Source organism: Pantherophis guttatus, chromosome 2 (genome assembly GCF_059756535.1).
Source record: "Pantherophis guttatus breed Tessera chromosome 2, ASM5975653v1, whole genome shotgun sequence".
In the NCBI taxonomy this organism is placed as follows: Eukaryota; Metazoa; Chordata; class Lepidosauria; order Squamata; family Colubridae; genus Pantherophis; species Pantherophis guttatus.
In genome coordinates, this window is record NC_142064.1 from 1,166,956 (window position 1) to 1,186,161 (window position 19,206).

The window sequence follows — 19,206 nt, forward strand, 5'->3', positions numbered from 1 at the left end:
CACAAGCATCCCAGGGTTAGGCAATGATGAAAGCATGCAAGGGTTTATTTATTTCTATCTCGCCTGTATTATTTTTACAAGTAACGGAAGGCAACAAACATAATATTTAATATTCTTTCCTCCTCCTATTTTCCCCCCAACAACCACACTTTTGAGAGTTTTGGCCCAAACTCATCCAGCTGCCTTTCATGCCTAAGGCAGGACTAGAACTCACTGTCTCACAGTCATTGGCCCAAAGTCACCCAGTCAGATTTCAAGATTAAGGTGGAGCTAGAACTCACAGTCTCGCACCTTCTAGCCTGGTGCCTTAACCAGTAGACCAAACTACCTCTCATAACTCAAGGTGGTGAACAAATCCAACACAACTTCCTCCTCTTATTTTCCACACAACCACCACCCCATGGGCTGAGAGAGAGCTACTGGCCCAAGATCATCCACCTAGCCCTTTTTCTAAGGGCTAAGGAGGGACTGGAACTCACTGTTTTCCTGGTGATCAGCCCAACGTCACCCAGCTGGCTTTCGTGCCTACCATGGGACTAGAACTCACCGTCTCCTGGTGATTGGCCCAAAGTCACCCAACTGGCTTTCATGGCAAAGGCGGGACTAGAACTCACCGTCTCCTGGTGATTGGCCCAAAGTCACCCAACTGGCTTTCATGGCAAAGGCGGGACTAGAACTCACCGTCTCCTGGTGATTGGCCCAAAGTCACCCAACTGGCTTTCATGGCAAAGGCGGGACTAGAACTCCCCGTCTCCTGGTGATTGGCCTAAAGTCACCCAACTGGCTTTCATGGCAAAGGCGGAACTAGAACTCCCCGTCTCCTGGTGATTGGCCTAAAGTCACCCAACTGGCTTTCATGGCAAAGGCGGGACTAGAACTCACCGTCTCCTGGTGATTGGCCCAAAGTCACCCAACTGGCTTTCATGGCAAAGGCGGGACTAGAACTCCCCATCTCCTGGTGATTGGCCTAAAGTCACCCAACTGGCTTTCATGGCAAAGGCGGGACTAGAACTCACCGTCTCCTGGTGATTGGCCCAAAGTCACCCAACTGGCTTTCATGGCAAAGGCGGGACTAGAACTCACCGTCTCCTGGTGATTGGCCCAAAGTCACCCAACTGGCTTTCATGGCAAAGGCGGGACTAGAACTCACCGTCTCCTGGTGATTGGCCCAAAGTCACCCAACTGGCTTTCATGGCAAAGGTGGGACTAGAACTCCCCGTCTCCTGGTGATTGGCCTAAAGTCACCCAACTGGCTTTCATGGCAAAGGCGGGACTAGAACTCACCATCTCCTGGTGATTGGCCCAAAGTCACCCAACTGGCTTTCATGACAAAGGCGGGACTAGAACTCACCGTCTCCTGGTGATTGGCCCCAAGTCACCCAACCGGCTTTCACACCTAAGGCGGGACTAGAACTCCCAGTCTCCCAGTTTCTAGCTTCAACCACTAGACCAAATCACTGAAAATCCACGGACTGAGCCGTCAGGCCGAGAATGATCAAAGCAGCCCTGGGCCAGTGCAGGGGGGTCACGGGGCTGGGTCCAGCGAGGAGGAAGCAGAGCATAAGGAAGGATTAGTCACTTGCATCTTTGAGGTTCCGTCTAGGAGTCGGTGGAAGAGCAGAGGACAAATATTTTCCTAATCCAGGGCAAAGATCTGGGTGAGCACAAAGCCTTCCTCAAAGTTTCCGGCTTGGAGGGCGGAGGATCTGCGTTGGCTCTCGCGAGGCAGCCTGGCTTAGCCGGATTATGCAGGAAGCCTGGCAAATGGGGAGGGGGGAGCAGTGGGGAGACCCCCCCCGGGACAGGCAGGAGGCAGGGCTGGTCCCAAGGTGGGAGGCGGCTCTCTGCAGCCCAGAAGGGGCTCATATTGGCCCAACTGTGTGTGTGTGAAGGATCTGCGCCTGCAGCCAACCTGGGTTTGCCGCCTTTGGACAGGAAGCAGCCGGGGCTGCAGTTATGCAACCTGCCCTGGGGAGGGCGCCGTTGGAACTTTGGAAGCAGGTTATAAGTACCCCAAGGGAGGTGTGTCGCAACTTCCAACAGTACCCCGTCATAAGTTGAGGACTTTCTGTGAACAAGACGTTGGAAGAGCTACACACTGATCTCCCTAAAAGGCAGATGAGCTTACTGTGTCTTGACAGTAGAGAACTCTGTCTTTATTCTCCTAAGAGAATAAAAAGTTATTTATTTGCTAGGTTTTTATCATTTTAACGGTGGAATGCAGGAGCTGTTTGCTACGAAATGAGCGGCAAATAAATTTCATCCCTCCAAAATAAAAATGCTAGTGATGCTCTTAATGTCCCACTAGAGGCTTCTCATACCTTGTTCCCCTCCAGTGTCACACTCACAAATAACTAAGCTTCCCAGCCCCCCCTTCTGCCCCATCTCTCCCCCCCCCCAGGGGTAATACACACGTTTGCCCCCCAGCATCGTTTGCCCCCCCCAGATGGGGTGCTGGGTGGAAGCCTCCTTCTCCCCCATCAACTCAGTGTGAGAGCGGGACAGAGAAGCAGTCGGCTGTCGGGGGGGGGGGGGAGGAGGGGGGGAGAAGTGGGGGGGGGGGGTGTTTCCAGGCTGCAGCTTGCAATCTGTGCATTTCTTACAGAAGCTGCTCCTCCTTTATCTTCCCTGTAAAACTTTTACGAGGAGCTTTGATGCATCAAGAAGGAAGAGAATGAAAAAGTCTGCTTCCTTGTGGAGAACCAGGCTGTCTGGCACTTTTCTTTTTTCTTTCTTTCTTTCTTTCTTTCTTTTTCTTTCTTTCTTTCTTTCTTCCTTCCTTCCTTCCTTCCTTCCTTCCTTCCTTCCTTCCTTCCTTCCTTCCTTTTCTTTTATTTCCTCTCCTCTCCTCCTTCCCTCCACCTTGGGGATGGTCCCAAGGACCACGGGGCCCCTCCCAACCCAGATTCTCTGTGGGGATCGTCCAGAGACCCTCCACTTCTACAGGAAGGGACTCAGGCAGGAACCCCATTGGCCATTTCACCCCGCCCTCTGGAGCAGCTCCGTTACGCAAAGAAGAGAGCGATTAAGGGCCTGTCAGAAGGTTTTTCAACACGCTCACCAGAAGAGACGGTTTTTAACAGGCGCATGGAGTCTGGTCCCTGTCAGGGAAGCCTGGAAAAGCCAAGCAGAGACACTCAAAGGGTCTTACAGGCGCCCAGAGCTGCAGAAAAAGTGGGGCAGGGAGAGAGGAGAGCCTATCTAATCGAAGGATCTGCAAATATTTGCCAGGCGTGACCGACCCCTGGCATTCTTGTGTGAAGGAATGAGGGCCTCTGGATCAACAGCATCACTCACGGGGGGATAAAAGCTGACAGGAAAGGATCTGTGCAAGAAAAACGAGGGACCCCTGCAGAGGAAGAAGGCAGCACCAGGCACGTCCAGGGGGAAACTGCTAAACCGAGAGATTAGTGCACAGCATCTTCTCAACCTCCCTGGGCAGCCCAGCCAGCCTTGCCGAAGCTTCTCGGTGCCATCCTGACCAGGAGCTGCTGGCAGGGCACTCGGGGAGGGGGCGTGGCGGCGGCAGGGTAGCCGCTGTGCAAAGGACACTGCAGATAAACCGCTGTCTGCTTTCCCCTCATCCGAGATCAACCTCTGGAATTTTCATTGCAAGGTTTCCCTACAAAGTCTTTGTGCTTCCCGAAGACCGCTCCTCTGGCTCCTTGTGGCTGAGTAATACAGAATAACAGAGTTGGAAGGGACCTTGGAGGTCTTCTAGTCCAACCCCCCGCTCGAGCAGGAGATCCTATGTCATTCCAGACAAGTGGCTGTCTGCTCTCTTCTTGAAAACCTCCAGTGATGGAGCACCCATGATTTCTGGAGAAAAAGCCGTTCCACTGATTAATTGTTCCAACTGTCAGGAAATTTCTCCTTAATTCCAGATTGCTTCTTTCCTTGATTGATTTCCACCTGTTGCTTCTTGTCCTGCCTTCAGGGGCTTTGGAGAATAGGTGGACTCCCTCTTCTTTGTGGCAGCCCCTCAAATATTGGAAGATGCTATCATGTCACCCCGGTTCTTCTTTTCATTAAACTAAACATACCCAATTCTTCACATGTTTTAGCCTCCAGTTCCCTAATCCCCTTTGTTGCTCTTCTCTGCACTCTTTCTAGAGTCTCAACATCATTTTTCTATCATGGAGACTAAAACTGGATGCAATATTCCAAGTGTGGCCTTACTAAGGCCTTATAAAATGGTATTAACATTTCAAGTGATCTTGGAAATTCCTCCTTAGTTGTAGGTTAGTTCTCTCCTCGATTAGTTTCCATCCATTGCTACTTCTCCTGCCTTCTGGTGCTTTGGAGAATAGCTTGACCCCCCCTCTTCCTTGTGGCAGCCCCTCAAATATTGGAAGACGGCTATCATGTCACCCCTAGTTCCTTCTTTTCATTAAATTGGACATACCCAGTTCCTGCAACCGTTCTTTATATGTTTTATCCTCCTGTCCTCTAAACATTTTTGTTGCTCTTCTCTGCACTCTTTCCAGAGTCTCCACATCTTTTTTATAATGGGAGGACCAAAACTGGATGCAGCATTCCAGATGTGGTCCTACAGGGTTGTTTGAGGGGTTAACTCTACCGGAGGGCACCCTCTTAAAAAAAGCATTTTGACAAAAAGTCTCAAATCCTGCAACAGTCTCCTCTCCGCATCACCATGACCCCTGGGGTGGGTCTGTAAACGTCCTTCGGATGTTGGCCGCAAAGAGGCCCCGCGTCACAGCCCCACATCAAACAAAGGACATAAGGCATGGTAGGTCTAATCTGGAGCCCTGTCTGATGGCGGTGCAGATAAGGACAAAGAGGAAGGTCGGGGAAATGAGGTTTAGGAGGCAGAGGTGATGCTGATTACTTATCCACCCAGTGTGGTCACAAAGCAGGCGCTGTCGGGAACGCAGAAATCCTTGTGCTGGCACTCCAATCCATAAAACGATCCAAACTACCCGTAAATTCATAAAACAATCAAAATTCCCCCTTTCCGATGACCCCCAGCATCCCCCAGCCTCTGGCATTCAGGGTTCAGACACGAGTGCAGCAGATTTTGGAAAACCTGGCAAGGTGAGAAAGACCTTCAGAGAAAGGGGCTCAGCCTTGGGATCGCTCAGATAAGAGAAGGCGTAGCCTGCAGCTGCATAAACAGGTGGAGAAAGAGCTCAGGCTCTAAAGCAAATAGTGGGAGATTTGTGCTTTCAGACTTGCGAAACCAGCCAGAAAAAAACACCAGATGAGCTTATTACAATTAACAGAGCGATAGAATCAAGATCAAGGGAGGTCCTAACACCATTCTATAAAGCCTTAGTAAGGCCACACCTAGACTTCATCTAGTTTTTGTCACCACTCTATGAAAAAGATGTGGAGACTCTAGAAAGAGTGCAGAGAAGAGCAACAAAGAGGATGAGGGGACTGGAAGCTAAAACATGCGATGAACGGTTGCAGGAACTGGGCCTGGCTGGTCTAGTGAAGAGAAGGACCAGGGGAAACAGGATATAACAGTCTTCCAATATTTGAGGGGCTGCCACAGAGAGGAGGAGGGGGGTCAACCTCTTTTCCAAAGCACCCGAAGGCCAGACAAGGAATAATGGATGGAAACTGACCAAGGAGAGATTCAACCTAGAAATTCAACCTAGAAATGAGGAGAAATTTCCTGACAAGGAGAACAATCAGAAGTTGCCTTCAGAAGTTGTGGGAACAGAAGTTGCCTTCAGAAGTTGTGGGAGCTTCATCCCTGGAGGCTTTCAAGAAGAGCCTGGACTGCCAATTTGAGAGAGCAAACCCCATTGCCCCAGCACTGATCATGTTACCTAGTTGGGTTATGCACCATCTGCAAGTAAACAACTGAGGTCAGAAAGCACCAAGGATGCCATAGTCGTCCTCCTTGCCCTCGTCTTCATCCTCGTTGCCTCCCCCTCCTCCCCCTCTCCTTTCTAGCACTGATAATGTTACCTAGTTGGGTCATGAAACATCTGCAAGAAAACCACCAAGCTCAGATAGCACCACAGTCCTCCTCCTGCACTTACTGACCCAGAGCCCAGCTAGAGATGACTCCAGGAAAAGGCTCCTTATCTAAGAGAGTCACCATCCCAGAGTGCCCCCCTCCCAAACTTGGAGCAACTCTCCATGCCTGTGGTCAGCCGCACTCCAGTCCTCTTAGGAGAAAACCTGCCCGTGCAGGAATCCAGCCTGTTGGAACTGCGTAGTAAACAGTCTCAGCTTTCCTGACAGTGAGTGGCTTCTTCCCAACCTTTGTTTAAAATCTGGATGGTGCCCTAACCACAGAACCTCTGCAATCAAGGCTGAGTGGCTGGGCTTGAACTAATGACAGGGCCTGTTCCTGCGCACGCTCAGTTTAAAGCAAAGGAAGAAGGGTTACAGGAACTGGGTATGTCTCACCTAATGAAAAGAAGGACCGGGGGCGACATGATTCCAGTATTTGAGCGGCTGCCACAAAGAGGAAGGGGGCAAGCTATTTTCCAAGGCACCTGTAGGAAGTCTCTCCTCCCCAGAATAAAATATTCTTCATTCTTAATATTAAAAAGAGGCGGAATAGAACATTTTCCCTGAAGGAGAAGAGGCAGGAAGCAGCCCCAGTCCTCCTGCCATAGGAAAGCAGCCTCAAGCAGAAGCCTGAAGAGGCCGCTAGATTTCAGGAATGGAGGTTTTGTATCCATTCAGAAAGACTGGGCCACTCTGTTCAGAAGCAAAGAGTAACCAGAAACTCCAAATAAGCAGCACAACAGGCAAGGAGCCAAAGCTGACAAGATTAGCTCAGACAAAGACCTAGGGTTCGCACTTCCCTTTTTGCCTGTAGAGCCAGCCATGACCCCTACATGACCTCATAGGAATCTGGCAACAACCATTAAAATATTAAAGGACATATTCTAGCACAGGAACAAGCATTTCAATCACAAAGCCCAGAAGAATATATAAAAAGCCCACCTGCTCTCAATTCCATTTGGTCAGCCGCCCCAAAAACATGCTGCTGTCACTGAAGTTTCTGGCTACCAAGTAAACGGAGGCCTTCTTTCCTGCAGCTACCTCCCTTTTATTTCCAGCGTCTTTCTCCCGGCTTGGAACCGGACTGGATTTTTCTTCCAAAGCACCAAAAGGCAGGACAGGAAACAATGGATGGAAACTAATCAAGGAGAGAAGCAACGTAGGGCTGAGGAGGAATTTCCAGACGGTGGAAACGATTAACCAGTGGAACAGAAGTTGCCCCCAGAAGGTGTGGGAGCTCCATCACTGGAGGCTTTCACAAGGAGACTGGACAACCGTTTGTTTGAAATGGAACAGGGTCTCCTGCTTCATTAGGGGGTTGGACTAGAAGACCTCTGAGTCCCTTCCAACTCTATTATTCTATGTACTTCCCTTTTCCCTTGCAGTCTGGTTTAACCCATTCACGGTAAAATACCTGTGTGGATCCTATTATATATATATAAAGTTTATTGTCATTATACACAGTTGTTATTATACACAGTATACCCATACAACGAAATTCACATAACACCCAGAGCAGTGGTGGGTTTCAAAATTTTTTACTACTGGTTCTGTGGGTGTGGCTTGGTGGGCATGGCAGGGGAAGGTTAGTGCAAAATCCCCATTTCCTCCCGATCAGCTGGGACTTGGGAGACAGAGAATAGATGGGGGAGGGGCCAGTCAGAATTTTTACTACTGGTTCTCTGAACTACTCAAAATTTCCGCTACCGGTTCTCCAGAACTGGTCAGAACCTGCTGAAACCCACCTCTGACCCAGAGACCAAGCCCAACACACATGACAATCCCCACCCACCACAAATTCCCCACCCCTAAAAATTTAGATGAAAGTTTGGTTTTCAGCTCTTCTCAAGCCTCCACGAACCAAGCAAACAGTTGAGCCCAACCTTGGGAAGCCCTGAGAAAGTATCTTCTTTACCCGCTCTGAAGTTTTTCCTTTGCAAATGTGTCTTTTATTTATATTCAGAATACAATGCTCTGCTCACGTGTTACTGGAGGCTTTGGTTCTTGTGATGCAACTGGACAGATTTACTATTTCTAAACCAATCCACTTTTGCTTTGAAGTTCTTCGTTGTGCTATCAAAGCCATTTTTCCAGGCTCCCCCTTTTCATAGACAGACCCCCCACTTTATCAGAGTAATAAATTCAGTGGTGGGATTCAGCCAGTTCGCACCACTTCGGAAGAACCGGTTGTTAACTTTCTGAGCAGTTTGGCAAACTGGTTGTTGGAAGAAATCATGAGGGCAGAGAACCGGTTGTTCAGTTACTTGAATCCCACCACTGAATAAATTGCTTTTAAATGATAGTCCGACTTGGTTGCTTATTGGAAAAAGCACGCAGAGGGAGGCCCTAGGGCCAGATTTGGCCATCACGTTCCAAGTGCAAAAAATGCTGGCACCTGGAATGGGAAGGGGTCCTGTTGTCCCCCCAGCATCTCCTCCTCTCCAGATGACAGCATCCCAGACCAAGCGGTGCAAGAAAACTAGCCCAGAGAGCACCAAAGTTTCCACCATCCTCCTCCTCCCTGCACACCCCCATTCTTATTTATTAATTAATTAATTTTATTTTTATTTCTTGCACTGATGATGTTCCCTAGTTTGAGTCACGAAACATCTGCAAGAAAACCACCAAGCTTGGAGAGCACCAAGGACCCCACAGTCCTCCTCCTCCTCCTCCTCCCTGCAACCCCCCCTCCCTTCTAGCACTGATGATGTTCCCTAGTTGGGTCATGAAACGTCTGCAAGAAAACCACCAAACTCAGAGAGCACCAAGGGCCCCTCATTTCAACCCCGAGCTACAAATATTCTCCTTTCTCGATCCCAGACCAAGGACAGCTGAGCCTTCACTTTCCTGGAGGTCTGCAATTGGAGCCCCCCACCCCCACCCCCACCCCCCACCCCCCAGGCCCGTTCTGGGTCAGCGGGTGCTGCTGGCAGAAACCCCCCTCCTGCCTTGGGAAGCCTTTCCTAGCATCCGTCCGCAGCCCGCCTGCCCGTCACTCCCAGGCATGGCTCCACGGCCGCTCTCTCGGGGACGAAGCCGGAAAGGACTTGGCCCCCTTCCGGCTGACCCTCCTTCAAGCCTTTTCCACAGGGACGAAGTTCCCCCTCAGCTGCCTTCCCTGCAGGCTGAATCTAAATATATCCCTTTTCCTCAATCCCCTGCAGAAACGGAGAGGCTAACTCTAAAGATCCAAGAAAAAGACGATTCTGAATGTTTTATAACATGGGAACTTTTCTACAAATGGTTCGTTGACAGATAAAGAGGTTAGATGAGTGGATTTATGTGAAATACGGACTACATGAGAAAGAAAAGCTGATGAGTAGATATTTTGATGGTTATATAATTGATATCATCATGGAAGATAGCATACTTTTCAATAACGATTGATATTATCGCATATATGTTTATATGTATATGATTATAATGATTAAGATGATGTTTATACTTTTAACACTTTGGACACCTAGAAAACACTCTGTTCAATATAGAAATGGAATCTGTGATATAAAACAATAAAAATATTTATATATAAAAAAAGTTTCCAGGCATCCCCTTCCCTCAACTAGGTAATGCTTGTCCGAATCTACAGGATGGGAAGACTAAAAGTACAGGTAGTCCTGGACATATGACCACAATTGAGCCCAATGTTTCCGCTGTTAAGTGAGACATTTGTTAACTGAGCTTTTGCTCCATTTTACAACCTTTCTTGGCACAGTTGTTAAGCGAATCCCTGCGGTTGATAAGTTAGCAACCTAGTCATTAAGTGAATCTGGCTTCCTTGTGGATTTTGCTTGCCAGAAGGTCGCAAAAGGGGATTACGTGGCCCCAGGACACAAATATGAACCAATTGCCAAAGCGTCTGAATTTTCATCCTGTGTCCTTGGGGGTGCTGCAACAGCCGTAAGTGTGAAAAAGGATCTTAAGTCACTGATTTCAGTGCCATCGTAATTTTGAATGGTCACTAAATTCTTTTAAATTGTTTTAATTTTTAAATTGTTTAATTATGGGTCTTAATTCAGGGGTGCTTTTAATTGTGGGTTAAATTAATTTAATTGGATTTTAATACTGTTTTTAAATTTTGTATTTCTTGTGTTTTATCTGTTGGCTGTTCACCGCCCCGAGTCCTTCGGGAGAAGGGCGGTATATAAATATGAACAATAAAATAAATAAATTAAATAAAAAAATAAAAAAATGAACAGTTGTAATTCGAGGACTATATGTAGACGCAACAGACAAAGCGAGGCCTGAATAACACAGACGTCACTTCCCCTTTCCAGAAAATGATGCAAAGGTTGCAGCCTAAAATGGCATTTTCTTTTTTGCAGCCCCTGGAAGCCTCACTCTTGCTCCCTTTGCCAGCAACTCCTGTCTTTGGATGGAAGGAGGGGATGACCTTGAGAAGGGGAGGAACAGCTGCTGGGAAAACATCTGCTTAGCTCAGAAAGTGGGGAGAAGGGGCTCTCTTGAGCCTCTAAATCAGAGGTCTTCAAACTTGGCAGCTTTAAGACTTGTGGACTTCATCTCCCAGAATTCTCCAGCCAGCTGGCTGGAGAATTCTGGGAGATGAAGTCCACAAGTCTTAAAGCTGCCAAGTTTGAAGACCTCTGCTCTAAATTATTGGGAGATGTCAGATTAACCCTAACCCTAATCTTCTAACAAGCAAAATCAACAGTGAAGCCAGATTCACTTAGCAACCGTGTTATTAACTTAACAGTGTAGTGATTCACTCAACAACTGTGTCAAGAAAAGTTGCTAAATGGGACAAAATTCACTTAACAACTCTCGCTTAGCAGCATAAATTTTGGGCTCAATATGTTTGTAAGTCAAGGACTACCTGCAATTAATACATCCTACAACAATCGTTCCATTTTGCTTTAATGCAATCTGCTTCAAAGAGCTGATAAATTTCAAGGCCTTTTTCTTAAGAGCATAACTAAGGTGGGTATACGAAGCCAATATTGTACCTGAGCAGCTGATTCGCAAAATGGAAATTGGAATGCAAATGACTGTATTTGCAAAATGCAAAAAATCAATCCATTTTTCCAACAGAGATAGCTTCGAGTTTACTTTCTGACTTCTGAAATGCTAGCTAACGTCCCCTGAATTCTAAAATACAAAATGCATCCTCTTCCTTGCTTCCTCTAAAATCATTTATCAAAACCTTGAAGACGGAGAATCTGGTCCTGGCGGCACCCTCAAGGAGAAGCCCCTCTTTAGCACAAAGGGAGAAGAATCTGCAGCCCCCCCTGCCCCTCCACCTTCACTGGTCCTGCCCTCCAGACCCCATTCAACCTCCTTGTTAAACAGCACGAGGGGCGGGGGGGGGGGCAGCATTAGCCTCGAAGAAAGATTGCACCCGGAGAAAAACGGGAGGTGCAGCTGAGGCCATAAACGTCCATGGCTCTCTTGCGTGAAATTTCACAGGCAGCTCAGCAGTTTTTAAATCTGAGAACGTCTTAGTTTATGCAGAAACGTCCCAGCCTGCAGCTAGTGGAGAAAGTCTTACTGGTTTTGGATTTTGCAGGCTTCCCCAACGCATCAGAGGGGAAGTCTTGCACTGGAGAGTCAATTTGAAAACAACAACAACGAAGAATTTGTCATATTGTTTGCTTAAAATAAATGGTCTTTTTTTTTTTTTTTTAGAAAGGCAAGCTGTCTTATGGGACAGAACCACAGGGAGTCCTCAACTTATTGAGCCCAAAATTTGAAGGTTCACAATTGAGCCCAACATTTATGTCGTTAAGTGGGAAATTTGTTAAGTGAGTTTTGCCCCATTCTACGACTTTTCTTTCCAAGTTTGTTAGGTGAATCACTGCAGCTGTTAAATTAGTAACACGGTCGTTAAGTGAACATGGTTTCCCCATTGTCAGAAGGTTGCAAATCATGTGACTCCAGGACATTGCAGCCGTCATAAATGTGAATTATGACCATCCAAATGTAAATTATGTGACCATGGGGGTTGCTGCAATGGTCCTAAGTCTGAAAAATGCTCATAAGTCACTTTTTTCAGTGACCCCGGGATGTCATAAATATGAGTCAGTTGCCAAGCATCCGAATTTTGATCACGTGACCACGGGGAGGCTGCCGTGGTCGTAAGTGTGAAAAACGGTCATAAGTCAACTTTTTTCAATGCCGTTGTAACTTTGAATGGTCACTAAATGAACTGTCGAGGACTGACTTAATATCCTTTATGGCAGTGTTTCTCAACCTTGGAAGCTTGAAGATGGGTGGACTTCAACTCCCAGAATCCCCCAGCCAGCGCTGCTGGCTGGGGGATTCTGGGAGTTGAAGTCCACCCATCTTCAAGCTTCCAAGGTTGAGAAACACTGCTTTATGGCACCCACTTGAGAAAGCGGGTTGAATGGGCACTTTTTGATTCAGCTTAAATCAGGGCTCTCCAACCTTGGCAACTTTTAAGACTTGTGGACTTCAACCCCCAGAATTCCACAGTCAGCTTTGCTGGGAGTTGAAGTCCACAAGTCTTAAAGGTGCCCTGGCTTAAATGGCGGCCTTAGCACACTGCACACTGTGTCTGCTTCAGGCAGCCTGGTTTGGCTGCTGCCTCCAGTAGAGCCATGCAGTGAGGGGGCTCGGGGGGGAGGGGCAGAAGCAGAAGAAATGCTAGAAGAGATTGGGCAGCCATTTGTCTGAAGGCTCTCCTGCTCAAGCAGGGGGTTGGACTAGAAGACCTCCGAGGTCCCTTCCAACTTGGTTATTCCGTTAAGCGGTGGAACGACTTCCCTCCAGAAGTTGTGGCTGCTCCAACACTGGAGGTTTTTAAGAAGAGACTGGACAGCCCCTTGTCTGAAACGGTGCAGGGCTTCCTGCATGATCAGGGGGTTGGACTAGATGACCTCCGAGGTCCCTCCCCACTCTCTCCTTCTGTATTCTGTAAGTGTTTGCCATGGCATTTGCAGCTGTGCCAGGGAAAGGATGCCACAGGCACATTCTTCAACCTGGCCCGTCTCCCCAGCCGTTGCAATGCCCTTCTCCCCACCCGCCTGCACCCACAGCCCTCAAGAGGCCTCTCCTTGATGCACCCTGCACCCACCTTCCAGCCCCCCCCCTGCAGCCGTTTCCTCCCCCCCCCACCAGGGAACGATTCTTCAACCGGCCTCGTCCCCTCGCTTGAAGGACGCTCCTGCAAAGGACAGCCAGCCGACAGATGGGCCGTAAATCACGGGGGTGAGGGAGGTGGTGGGTGGTGGGGAGGCTTCCGATAAGGCCGTCCGTGGGCCACCACAGGGGCCGCTTCCAAAAGGACTCAGGTTCCGCAGTGGGGGAGGGGGAGGCGGTGCTGATGCAGGCTGAGTCACCCTCTCTGGCTGGTTCATTCACGCCTTGATTCATTCATGCTTCAAGGAGAAGCCCCACACGCCCCCCCCCTCCTTCAGCTGCTCTTTGGTGGGGGTGGGGATGTACATGCAATCCCTGCATCACCCCCCCCCCAGATTTTGTCCTGACTGGGAAAGCCCCCCACCCCAGGCAGCCCCCTCCTCTAAGAAAGGGGCTCTGCTGCCCAATCTCTCTCCATTGGCCAGTCTCTGCCCAGACTTGGCCAGCCTCCTCCCCGTTCTTCCATTCACACTTTTAGTTGCTTCTGGCAGTCGCCCCAAATCTCACCAGACAGCCTCCTTCTCTTCTGCCCTGCAGCCCACCCCCCCTCTCTTAAGTGCCCACCGGCCCCATGTCTGCACCCCCAAAGAGGAGAGCGAGACTGGCGGCCAAGTTTACTATACAGGATAAAAGACCCCTGATTTTGAGTGAACGGAATTGAATTAACAGAATAACAGAGTTGGAAGGGACCTTGGAGGTCTTCTAGTCCAACCCTCTCTGCTCAAGCAGGAGACTTGAACGGAATGCTTTATCTGGCCATCTGTGATTAGACGCAAAGGAATTTGTCTTGGGATCAGAAGCTCTCAGTGGACGTGCAAAGCAACAGAATAATTCTGTTTGAATTCTATCATGATAATCATCATCGTAATAATGTGTGCACAGCAATCAAAGGACCCCAGGGAATGACCCAAGGCCCTCAAGGTATAATTGATTGACTACAACTCCCATCATCCCCACAGGGCCACCTCTGAAAAGGCAGATTGCAGGAGGCGCTCAATGCTCAGGTCTACATGTTGCACAGTACAGCCGGAATTTGCTGGCCAAACTCCAGCAAGAGGCCACAATTTATTTTATTTATTGTCATATTTATATGCCGCACTTCTCCCGAGGGACTCGGGGCGGCTCACAGAATAAAACAACCCAACAATAAATAGAAATAAAATGTTAAAATCCGATTTAAAAACCCCAAATCCCCCAAATTAAAATGCACGGCAGATCAGGGAATTTGCTGAAAGAGCCATGTCTTTAGGTCGGCACGGAAGGTGCAGAGGTCAGGGGATGTCCGGAGCAGAGTGGGTAAACCATTCCAGTGGGTCAGTGCGACCACAGAGAACGCCCTCATCCTGGGGGCCGCTAGCCGAAACTGTCTGGCCGATGGAACCCGGAGGGCAGTCCTATGTGAGCGCACTGGGCAGTGGGAGGCTGGTAGGAGGTAGTCCTGCAAGTATCAATCCCTGCCCTTTTCTGCAAAAACCCGCCCCAAACGCCGAACAGGGGCTGAAGGCCGGTGTGGGGCGAGAGAAGCGGCTGGCGAAAGACACAAGGGGTGACAGCACAGAGGTTGGCCTGGCAGGCCCTTTGAATGAGTTAAGACTTCCTGAATATTCACGAAACAGCCACATGCGCAAGTTTCCTTCCCGTTCTCTCCGGTTGAGCCCCCAAAAGAGCCGGAGGGGGGGGGGTCCAGCTCTGTTCTAGGAAGAGGCAACGACTCTTTATTTTATTCATCAAATTTATTGGCCACCAACCTCACCGCGGGGCAACTTTGAGCAGTTTAGAATATTTTTTTGTTTAAAAAATAAAACTCTTAATCGATAAAGTACTGCAAAGAAATAAAAATGCAAAATGCAATAGCTAGAACAGGGGCCTTGGTCACTTTAAGACTTGTGGACTCCAACTCCCAGAATTCCTCAGCCAGCAAAGCTGGCTGAGGAATTCTGGGAGTTGGAGTCCACAAGTTTTAAAGTGGCCAAGATTGGAGACCCCTGAGCTAAAGGATGAGCAGGGAGGGAGGTGGGATCTGATATTAATCTATCAACGTGACAACCGGCAGAGCTAGGTCTTTATCCGCTCCCTCCCCTCCCCATCCACTTAGGTCCAGCCCCCCCCCCCTCAAATCTGGCTTCCTTGGCCACGGGGGAGGCTTGGGGTTGGTGGGGGGGTGTCTGCAGGCTGAAGTCAAAAAGAGTCAAGACATCGGAGCCATTCATGTTATGATGCACCTGAAAATCAGGGAGGGGGGCTTCAATCTCCTCGATGTCTTTGAAGCCCCCCAGTCCCACCCCCAAGAAACTCTTAGAAAGCTCTCAAAGAGAGCAGGATGAAGGCTACCACTTCCTGTCCACCCCTCTTCTCCCGGGCATAGGAAGCTGCCTCCCAGCACCGAGGCTGCCCAGCACATAAGCATGTACAGATAGCCCTTGGCTGACAACAGTTCATTTAGTGACCCTGCAAAGTTATAACCTCACTGAAAAAAAGTGACATTTTTCACACTCAGGACTGTTGAAGAATCCCCAAAGTCCCAGGATCAAAATTCAGAGGCAACTGGCATGTACTTATGACAGTTCCAGCGTCTCCGGGGTGACATGATTCCCTTTGCGACCTTCCGACAAGCAAAGTCTATGGGCAAAGCAAGATTCACTTAACAACCGTGTTGCTAACTTAACAGCTGCAGTGGCTCACTTAACAACGGTGGCAAGAAAAGTCGTAGAGTGGGGAAAGACTCACTTAACAAATTTCTCACTTAACAACATACAAGTTGGGCTCAACGGTGGTCGTAAGTCGAGGACTACCTGTAGAAATCCCTCCGTTATATTCTTCCTACCTGCTCTGAAACTTGCCAGACTTTGCAGCAGTGCCTGTGCCATTGAGGTGTCTTTACACTCATCGTCTCAGAGTTTAAGAGACGTTTGTGACGCAGAGGAGCGAGGGACTCAAAAATCCCCTGCTTGGCATCCCTTTACGGACCACACCTGGCTCTTGCAACGCGACATAGGTCAGTGATGGCGAACCTTTTCGGCACCGAGCGCCCAAACCAGAACGCCCGTGCGTGCGGAGTACGGGAAGCCCGAAGAGCAGATGGCCGGTGCACATGGGCACGCTGGAAATTAGAAGAGCAGCTGGCAACAGCGCGAGGGCCCACATGTGCCAGAGGTTCGCCACCACGGACACAGGTAGTCCTCGGCTTATGACCACAGTTGAAGCCAAAATGTCTGTTGTTAAGCAAGAGAGTTGTGAGTTTTGTCCCACGTTATCACCGTTCTTGCCTCAGTTGTTAAGCGAAGCCCTGCAGATGTGAAGGTAGTGACACGGTTGTTAAGTGAATCTGGCTTCCCCATGGATTTTGCTCATCAGAGGGTCACAAAAGGGGATCATGTGACCCCAATGTGAGTTGGCTGCCAGCATCTGACGGTAAATCACGTGACCCCAGGGATGCTGCAATGGTCATAACTGTGAAAAGCAGTCATAAGAATGGCCAACTCACATCACCAACTGACCACTGTCATCTTCTCAGGTTGACATCCAAAGAAGTCTCCAGTTTTGGTCCTCTTGAGCAGGGGTCTCCAACCTTGGCCACTTTAAGACTTGTGGACTTCAACTCCCAGAATGCCCAGCCAGTTTAAGACTTGTGCCCAAGGTTGGAGAACCCTGCTCAAGGGAACATTCTGGAACTCAGCACTGGGCATTCCTGGCTGGACATAGTGCCACCCCAACCCCCTGCATTAAAGACCCTGTGGGGCAGAAGGAGGCCCAAATCCCCAGGCCAACAGTCCCCCAAGCGCGCATGGCATCAACTGCTGCCCAAGGTCCCAGGGACAGGACTGGTTGGGTGCCAGACAAGCTGGCAAGGGAAGGCCTTCACCTTGGGCACCTTGTGAACCACAGGATTCTTTGCGAAATCCCTGCCAGGCAGGCATCCTGGAGACACACCCATCTCAGGGGTGAAAGAACATCTTGTCCAGAATCCGGGCACCAGCAGCTCTTTAACTGGCCAAGGTTTCACAAGCCTTTCCTTGACCTGCAACTTTCGATCCGTGAGTCCTTCGTGGGGCGTCTGAAGCCCAGCCCTCGCCCACTAAAAGGGTCTCTATCACAAACATCAAAACAAGCGCATAAAAATGTACCCAGTAAAAAGAAGAAAACTGGCAACTTCACCCCACCCCAATTCAACTCACTCAAGCCCCCACCTGGGATAAAAGCCAAAACTTCCATGCTTTGCAGAAGGCCAGCAGAGATGATGGGACCAATTTGGTCTCAGGGGGGCTGTTCCAACAGGTGTGTTTCCCAGGTGTTACCAGACTACAGGTAATAACTATTACAACTATTTGTTTAGTGGCCTTTCAAAATCACAGAGTTGGAAGGGACCTTAGGGGTCATCTAGTCCAACCCCCCACCCAAGCAGGAGACCCTATTTTTATTTATTTATATTTAAATTTATATATGTCATTTCTGACCGATGGCAGCCCAGTCTCTTCTTGAAAGCTCCAATGATGAAGCTCCCACAACTTCTGAAGGCAGCTTCTGTTCCATGGGTCCATTTCGAAGTTAAGAAAGCACTGAACAAAGTGACTTACAACCAATTTTCACACCTACGACCGCTGCAACGTTCTCTGGGGTCACGTGATCCCCTTTTGTGACCCTCTGACAAGTAAAATCGATGGGGAATCCACTCAACAACCGTGTTACTAACTGGACAACTGCAGTGATTCATTTAACGGTGGCAAGAAAGGTTGTAAAATGGGGGCTAACTCACTTAACAACTGTTTTGCTTAGCAACGGAAACTTTGGGCCGAATTCCAGTTGTAAACCGAGCACTCTGGGTAATCGGGTGTGGATCTTGGTCCGCCTAGCAGATCTGGTGGGTGGGCAGCAAACACCAGAGAGAAGCGGCCCCTCCAACCTCCCTGCCCCAGGCTCAGATTGAGGCCCGGGAGTTTGAGGCTCCCTTTCGCAGGTGAGCAAATTGTCCCTGAAGTCAGTCCCTCCAGGAGATGTCGGGAGGGACCTTGGAGGTCTTCTAGTCCAACCCCCTGCTCAGGCGGGAGACCTTCGACCATTCTGGAGAAAATGCTGGGGATGTGAGTGTGTCCGGGGTGTGGTGCAAGGAGAGGACCCCGTAAGCCCATCCAGACCGGCCCGACGGACGGCAGAGGCCGCAGAGGGAGAACTTCCTCCCAGCCACACCTGGACTGGCAACCGGGCACCGGCTCACCCAGAGCCACGACGGCGGCTGGCACACCCGGAAGCGCCGCTCCTGAACGCAGCCGGCCAGCCACCAGCCCTCCCCGCCTTCCGTGCCAAGCCCTCGGGGGAGAGGCTCGCGGAGACCCTGCCCCAAGGAAGCCCCCCTCCTGCCTGCGCCCCAGCAGAGCCGCCGCTTCCCCGGGCCTGAGTCGCGCTCTTGCTCCCCCCCCGAACCCTCCCCCCCCTTTCCCGGGGAGCCCGGCCCGACCTGAGCCGCTGGAGCGGAGCCGGAGACTGCACGGAGACCCGCCGGGCTGGCAGCTGAGCGGCGCTGCGGCGGGAGATGCCCGAGCCAAGTTCCCGCCCCGCCCTTTCCCTGACCAGGGGCAGAAGCGAGGCCACCGCGGGCCCTCCAGCCCCGTCCTTCGCCCACCCGCCGCCCCGCCAGACGGAGCGCTCCCTGCCAGGCTGCGCTGCTCCGGGCCGGCGGGCCAAAGCGGCTGCCTTACCTCCGGCCGAGGCTGTCCGGGGAGCGCAGGAGCCGAGAGGCGCCGGGGGAGGAGGCGCTGCTTTGGCCGAGCGCGCCCCTCCCCCTCTCTTGGCCCCCCTTTCCTGGGGGAGTCCCAGCCCCCCCGCCCCCACCCCGCCCCTCTCCCCCGCCCTGGGCTGGCGGGGCTATCCGGAGCCTCCATTGGAAAGCAGAGCAAGAGGCAAGAGAGCAGCCCAGAAAAAGTTGCTTCAACATGAAATGAGTTTTAAATCAGAAAATGTATAGTTTGCAAGGTTTTGCACCAGCTGTTCTCCCAATTCCTCCTTCCACAGCTGAAAGATGGTTTGCTCATCCTCATCCTCACCATTGGCCAACCGCTTCAGGATGAAGGCCTCTTCCGCCTGTTTCCAACCGAGACAGTCCTG

At 50.2% G+C, this 19,206-nt stretch overlaps 1 protein-coding gene across 4 annotated transcripts in view; it reads right to left on the reverse strand.

Annotated features, from left to right (window-relative positions):
• IL11RA (interleukin 11 receptor subunit alpha) overlaps nucleotides 1–18,915 on the reverse strand; it is a 92,482-nt gene extending 73,567 nt beyond the window's left edge. The window contains exon 1 of one of the 4 annotated variants that reach the window (XM_087885446.1): nucleotides 18,801–18,915. The gene's annotated coding sequence lies outside the window, so the exon portion shown is untranslated. The remainder of the gene's footprint in view (nucleotides 1–18,800) is intronic. The other 3 variants (XM_087885449.1, XM_087885447.1, XM_087885454.1) reach the window with 3 other exon arrangements.
• Nucleotides 18,916–19,206: the final 291 nt, after the last annotated feature.